Consider the following 7,976-nt stretch of genomic DNA (forward strand, 5'->3'; position numbering starts at 1 on the left):
TCCATCGTTTACAATTCTATTAGTTTGAGTCTTCTCTCTTTTTTGTTTGGTGAGTCTGCCTAGGGGGTTGTCAATTGTGTTTAATCTTTCAAAGAACCAACATTTGGCTTCATTATGGTTCTCTTATTTTTGATGTTGCTTATTTCTGCTCTAATTTTAGTTATTTCTGTCCTGGTTGCTTTAGGGTTCCCTTGTTCCTCTTCCTCTAAGTCCTTAAGGTGTGCAGTAAGGTCTTTTATTTGAGCTTTTTCTTGTTGTTTAATATGTGATTATATGGCTATAAGTTTCCCTCTCAATACTGCTTTAGCTGTGTCATTTTTTTTCCAGGAACATTAGAATTTCTTGTTTGAGTGACTCTCTGACCCAGTGGTTCTTAAGGATTATATTGTTTAGTTACCAATTTCTGTGACTTTTAATAATTTTCTATTTGTTGTTAAATGTTAGTTTTACTCCACTGTAGTCTCAGAAGATACTTGGGATGATTTCAATGCTCTTGAATTTATTGATGCTGTCTTTGTGGCCTAACATGTGGTCTATTCTTGAGTATGTGTTATGTGGATTTGAAAAGAATGTGTATTCCAGTTTTGGGGGTGAAGGACTCTGAAAATGTCCAGCAGGTCCAGTCTGTCCATCTCTTCGTTTAATTCTCTTGTTTCTTTGTTGATTCTCTGCTTTGTTGATCAGACTAGGTGTGAGAGTGGGGTTTTAAAGTCTCCCACTATTATTGTATTACTATTGCTGTATGTTTGAAGTTCTTTCAGTAGGTGCTTGATGCATTTATATGGTCCCTCATTGGGTGCATAGTTGTTAATAATTGGTAAATATTCTTGGCTGATTGATCCTTTAATCATTATGTAATGTCCTTGCCTATCTTTTATTACTTTATTTAATTTAAAATATATTGTGTCAGAGATAAGAATGGCTGTTTCCCCTTTTTTTGTGGTCCATTAGCCTATATAATAGTTTTCCGTGTCTTCATTTCATTTAACGCTACATTTGGGATTCTACATTCTACATTTTGGGATAATTACTAATCTTATGTTGATTAAGTGTTAGTTTAATTCCACTGTGGTCTGAGAGAGAGATGCTTGTGATGATTTACATGCTTTAGAATTTGCTGATACTGTCTTTGTGGCCTAACATATGGTCTATCCTTGAGAATGACCCATGTGGACTTGAGTTAAATGTGTATCCCAGTTTCTTAGGATGAATGACTGAAAATGTCCACTAGTTCTAGTTTGTCTATCTCCTCCTTTAGCTAATTTAGACATGAGGTCTTTCTTGATTTTCTGCCTGGATGATCTGTCAAGTTGAGAGAGTGTAGCACAGTAAATTTTAACAGGCGAATTGCACAAATGGCTCTGAGACCATTGTGGCATATAGAGTATGTGGTGTTTTAGAATTTATTAATTTAGCTAGGCTGAATCTCTACCACTTAGGGGATGACTCCTTTTGGCCTCTGGCCACAGGTTTTCCTTCTTCAAATTCCACTGATGGGTGGGTGTCTTAGGCTCACGCCTAAGGTTAGCTGGCTTCTGTCCACAGGTTTTACTGCTAATTCCACTGAAGGGTGGTAAGGCCAGCCTCAGCGGGGTCCCGCGAGAGATGAACCCAGGTGCTTCGAGATTCAAACCCGGGTCTCGCCAATCTTGAAACCGGGTCCTGTGAGGCTGAATGTGCTGCCCTTGTGTCTCAAATCTCGGTCCCATGAAGCTTTAAGACTGGGACTCCACAATGCTGGATTCTCTGTCCTATGAGGCTAGGAACCGGATGCCATGAGTCTTGAACGTGGTTCCCGCCACAGAGCTTGAACACGGATTCTGCTATGCTTTAACTGCTATGCTTTCTCTCAGACCACAGTGGAATTAAACTAACACTCAATCAACATAAGATTAGTAATTATCCCAAAATGTAGAATGTAGAATCCCAAATATAGAGTTAACCTGGGTCCTTGTGCACTGCAGTGTGTGCATTTAGCCAGGTGTGCTGCCACCTGACCCTTCAGTGTTTGTTTTCTTAAAAATTTATTTTAGATGAGGTCCCATGTAAACATATATATATATGATTATATAAAGATAGTCTTTTTCTTAGATGCATTCTTCAGAAAGACCTCAAAGTGTCAGCAAAGCACCACCATATATTTTTTTTGTTTTTGTTTTTGCCTCCAGGGATATTTCTGGGGCTCAGTGCATGCACTGTGTCCCCACTGCTCCTGGGAGCTGGTTTTCTCACATTTGACACCCTCGTTGTTAATTGTAGTCATTATTGTTATTATTATTGTTTTTATTGCTATCTTTTCTATCGGCTAGGAATGAGAGAAATTGAGAGAGGAGGGGAGGACAGAGGGGGAGAGAAAGATAGTCACCTATAGACCTGCTTCACAGCCTGTGAAGTGACCCCCCCCAGGCAGGTGAGGAGCTAGTGGCTCAAACCGGGATCCTTATGCTGATCCTTGGGCTTTGTGCCAAGTGTGCTTACCTCACTGTGCTACTGCCTGCACCCACTTCTGGTTGTTTCTAAGCATTCTGTGTATTTTGAGGTTTTGCACAGTGGTTTTTATGAGTTGAATTGCAGAAATTAATCTCAGGCCATTGTTTTGTCTTTTCCACACTGATTATCTGGTATTTTAAGCATATATTAGCTAGGCCGACTCTCTACCACTTTGCATATTGACTTTTTGGGCTTCTGGCCACAGCCAGAATTTCTTCTTCAAATTCCACTGATGGGTCTCATAGGCCCAGGCTTAAATCTCGCTGGCTTCTGGCCACAGGTATTATGGCTAATTTCAATGGAGAATGGTAAAGCAAGCAGCACCGCTGTCCTGTGATAGTTGAACCTAGGTCCTGCAATGCTCACAACCGGGTCCCAGGAGGCTCTAACCTGGACTATGAGAGGCTCAAACCCAGGCCCTGTGAGGATCAAACATTGTCCCACATTGCTCAAAAACAGGTCTAGTGAATCTCAAACCCATTTCCACAAGGCTTGAACCCGGTTTCAGTGAGGCTTGAACCTGGGTCCTTGTGCACTGTAGTGTGTGCATTTAGCCACGTGTCTGCCACTTGACACTGGTTTGCTTCTTAGTTATTTTTTTTACTGAGGTGCCATATATGTATTACTAGCTAAATATATAGTATTTGTTCATAGTCAGATGCATTTTTCAGCATGTCCAGAAGGTGGCAGAAAAACACCATCTTTTTTTTTTTCTTTTTTTGCCTCCAGGGTTATTGCTGGGGCTCCTGTGAGTGCACTATGAATCTGCTGCACCTGGGAGCTAGTTTTTTCCCCCTTTTTCTGCCCTTGCTGTTGATTATTGTCATTGTTGTTACTATTATTATGTATGTATTATTATTATTGATGTCTTTTCTGTTGGCTAGGACCAAGAGAAATTGAGAGAGGAGGCGAAGCAGAGAGAGGCGAGAAAGATAGACACCTACTGACCTGCTTCACTGCCTGTGAAGTTATGCTCTGCACGTGAAGAGCTGGGGCTCACACAGGGATCCTTATGCCAGTCCTTGCACTTTGCTGCAAGTGTGTTTAATTCACTGTGTTAATGCCCGGACCCACATCTGGTTGATTCTAAGCTTCCTGTGTAAATTGCCTTTTGGCACAGTATTTTTTTTTTTTATTTCTTTATTGGGGAATTAATGTTTTACATTTGACAATAAATACAGTAGTTTCTACATGCATAACATTTTTCAGTGTTCCATATAACAATACAACCCCCACTCTGTCCTTTATCCTCCTTTTGGGACCTGAATTCTCCCCACCCTTCCCACAAACTCCAGAGTCTTTTACTTTAATGCAATACACCAATTGCAGTTCAGGTTCTACTTGTGTTTTCTCTTCTGATCTTGTTTTTCAACTTCTGCCCGTGAGTGAGATTATCCCAAATTCATCCTTCTGCTTCTTACTTATTTCACTTAACATGAATTTTTCAAGGTCCTTCCGAGACTGGCTGAAAACGGTGAAGTCACCATTTTTTAGAGCTGAGTAATATTACATCGTGTATACATACCACAACTTGCTCAGCCACTCATCTGTTGTTGAACACCTGGGTTGCTTCCAGGTTTTGGCTATTACAAATTGTGCTGCTAAGAACGTATGTGTGCACAGATCATTTTGGGTGGGTGTGTTGGGTTCCTTAGGGTATATCCCCAGGAGAGGAATTGCAGGATCATTGGGTAGGTCAATTTTCTAGCCTTCTGGGAGTTGTCCAGACTGCTCTCCACAGAGGGTGGACCAATTTACCTTCTCACCAGCAGTGCAGGAGGGTTCCTTTGACTCCACAACCTCTCCAGCAGTTGCTGCTGTTACCTTTTCTGATGTATGACATTCTCTCAGGAGTGAAGTGGTGTCTCATTGTTGTCTTGATTTGCATTACACTGACAATCAAAGACGTGGAGCATTTTTTCAATGTGTTTCTCAGCCTTTTGAAGATCTTCTCTGGTGACTTCTTCTGTTCATGTCCTCGCTCCATTTTTGGATGGGGTTATTTATTTTTTTCTGGTTAGGTTTGGCAAGCTCTTTATTTACTTTGGTTATTAGCCTCTTGTCTGATGTATTGCACATATGGCATCTTCTCCCATTCTGTGAGGGATCTCTTGGTTTGGGAAGTGGTTTCTTGTACTGTGCAGAAGTTTTTAATTTGATGCTTGCCTTCCTATGCCTTTAATTGGATTTGTTTTCTTGAAGATGTCTTTATAATTTATGTGGAAAAGAGTTCTACCAATATTTTCCTCTAAGTATCTGATGGTTTCTGTTCTAACCTCCAAGTCCTTGATCCACTTGGAATTTACTTTTGTGTTTGGTGAAATATAGTGGTTCAGTCTCATTATTCTGCATGTTTCAACCCACTTTTTCCAACACCAATTGTTGAAGAGACTCTGCTTTCCCCATTTAAGAGCCTGGGTGCCTTTGTCAAAAAATTGATGTCCATAGGAGTCGGGGGGCTTACTTGTGGGCTCTCAATTCTATTCCACTGCTCAGTGTGTCTGTTCAGTTTCTAGTACCAAGCAGCTTTGGTGGCGATGGCCCTAGATCGCCAAGCATCTCAGTACCTGGGTTCCAGCCTCTTGGAATGTGGGTTCTTTCCACGTGTTCCCCATGTTGAGTTTCATGGAATGGAATTTGAACATGTTAGTACAAAAGTTTGAGCCTTGTGGGACCTGGATTTTACCTTGTGAGCATGGGGTCGAGTCTCACAGGACACAACTTGAGTCTAATGGTATTTGGGTTCAAGCCTCATGGGACCCAGGTTGGAACCCCTTGGTCTCAGGTCGCTTCTCAAAGAACTCGACTTGAGCCTAGCCATACCTGGATTTGAGCTTAGTGGGACCCAGGTTTGAGATCTGGGAGTGTGATGTCTCCAGTTCCATTCTTTCTTCTCAAGATTGTCTTGGCAATTCTAGGTCTTTTCTGGTTCCAGGTAAACATTTGTAGCATTTGTTCTATTCTCCCCAAAAAATTGTGGTTGGAATCTTGATGGGGCTAGCATTAAATGTGTATATTGCTCTGGGTAGTATATTCATTTTGATGATGTTAATTCTTCCAACCAACGAACATGGAATATCTTTCCACTTCTTTGTGTCTTTTTCAATTTCTTTGAGTAGTGACTCACAATTTTCAGTATGCAAGCCTTTCACTTCTTTGGTTAGGTTGACTTCTAGGTATTTTGGTGTTTTTGTTGCTATAGTAAAAGGAATTGGCTTCTGGATTTCCACTTCTTCTAACTTAGTGTTTCCATAGAGGAATTCCCAGGGTTGAGTCTCACGGAATGTATGAGCATCTCAGTACCTGGGTTCCAGCCTCTCGGAATGTGGGTTCTTTCCACGTGTTCCCCATGTTGAGTTTCATGGAATGGAATTTGAACATGTTAGTACAAAAGTTTGAGCCTTGTGGGACCTGGATTTTACCTTGTGAGCATGGGGTCGAGTCTCACAGGACACAACTTGAGTCTAATGGTATTTGGGTTCAAGCCTCATGAGACCCAGGTTGGAACCCCTTGGTCTCAGGTCGCTTCTCAAAGAGCTCGACTTGAGCCTAGCCATACCTGGATTTGAGCTTAGTGGGACCCAGGTTTGATCCTTGTGGGCCCGGGGTCGAGTTTCACAGGATACTAATTGAGTATCACAACATCCAGGTTCGAGCATCGAGGGACCTCTGTTCGAGCCTCTCAGAACCCGGGTTCGAGTCACGTGTGCCCGTGGTCTAGTATCATGGAATGCGATTTGAGCATCTTGGTATTTGAGTTCCAGATTCGCGGGACTCCCTTTCAAGCCAAGTGAGCCCAGTGTCGATTCCCGCAGGACACAATTTGAGTCTGCCTGTATCTGGGTTCGAATCTCGCAGGACACGGGTTCAAGCCTCTTGGTACCTGGCTTTGAGTCTCGCGGGACATGCGTTCAAGCATCGTGGGCCCCAGGTTGAGTCTTGCAGGACCTGATTCGAGCATCTCGGTACTTGGGATCGAGCCTCACAGATCTTGGGTTCTAGCCTATTTTGGGCGGCATCAAGTCTCGTTTAAACTGATTTGAGCTTCACAGTACCAGGGTTGGAGACTTTTGAGACATGGGTTCGAACCTCATGGGGCCCGGGTTCGAGAATTGTAGGACCCGGATTTGAGCCTCTGGGGCCGCAGATCAAGTCTTGTGGGAATGGGATCAAGTCCCACGGTACACGATTTGAGGCTGACGACATCCGTGTTTCCGCCTAGCAGAACCTGGATTTGAGCCTCTTTGGGCTAGGGTTTGAGCCTCGTCAGCTCAATTCTCATGGAATGCGTTTTGGGCATCTCGGTAACCAGGTTTGAGACTCGCTGGATACACTTTCGATCTTTGTGATCTCCAGTCGGGTCTCGAGGGATTTGATTTGAGTCTCATGACATCCTTGTTTGAGAATCGCAGGAACTGTATTCAACTCTTTTGGTGCCCAGGTTTGAGCCTCTTGGTACCTGGGTTCAAGTTTCATGGGACCCGGGTTCGAGCATATGCGCTCATGCATGCCTTTGGCTTTACCTGCTTTGGTGGAGGTGTGTGGAAGGGGGTTGCCAGCAGATTGGACTGGGGGTTGCCCACCCCAGACAGAGGACAGAGTATTATCGTTGTCATTGTTGTTGGATAGGACAGAGAGAAATCCAGAGAGGAGGGGAAGACAGAAGGAGAGAGAAAGATAGACACCTGGGGGGCTTGACTGTAGATATGTGGTTTGGGAGCACATGGTACAAAGTGCCAGGACCAGGGTGGGCATCTCAGGTCAAGCCTCTTGCATGCTGGGGGCAGCGGCAGAGTGGGGGGACCTCAATGAAGTTGTGAAGCAGGTCTGCTTCCTGCCATGTATACTATAACCAGTTTCACTACCACCTGGGGCCCCCAATCCCACCATTCTTTCCAGAGAGAGAGTAGGGTGTGAGAAAACATGAAAACCACACACCACTGCCTTTAGAGTTCCATCTTTTTTATCCTCAGTGTTATCACTGTGGTTTCTTAGATTTCTTCCTATTATTTGAAAAGTTACATTGTGGTGGTCCAGAATGTTGTGCAGTGGATAAAGTATTGGACTTTAAACAATGGGGTCATGAGTTCGATCCCTCAGCACATGTACCAGAGTGATGTCTGGCTCTTTCTCTGTCTCCCCTCCTATCTTTCTGATTCAGAAATAAGTACAAACTTAAATAAAATAAAACTAAAGTGACAAATATTTGTGTCCTTAACCCTATTACCATGTAAATGGATAGATTTATTGATGCCTCCATCTGAGGGCATGTGTCACTTAAGGGGACTGAAGGGAAGAAGGGAGAGAGTGAGAAAAAAAATAAAAAGGGTTGGTAGTGGTGGTGGTGGAGGAGGAGTAATGGAGGGGGAAGTCAATGAATTAAAGTAAGCCAGTTGATTAATTAATTAATCATAAATCAATTTCTTTCTGAGCTCTGGTTGGGTGTATTTAGGAAACTATATACCCCTACAAAAGGGGAGAGAGGT

The sequence above is a fragment of the Erinaceus europaeus genome, chromosome 19, assembly GCF_950295315.1.
Source record: "Erinaceus europaeus chromosome 19, mEriEur2.1, whole genome shotgun sequence".
Taxonomy (NCBI): Eukaryota; Metazoa; Chordata; class Mammalia; order Eulipotyphla; family Erinaceidae; genus Erinaceus; species Erinaceus europaeus.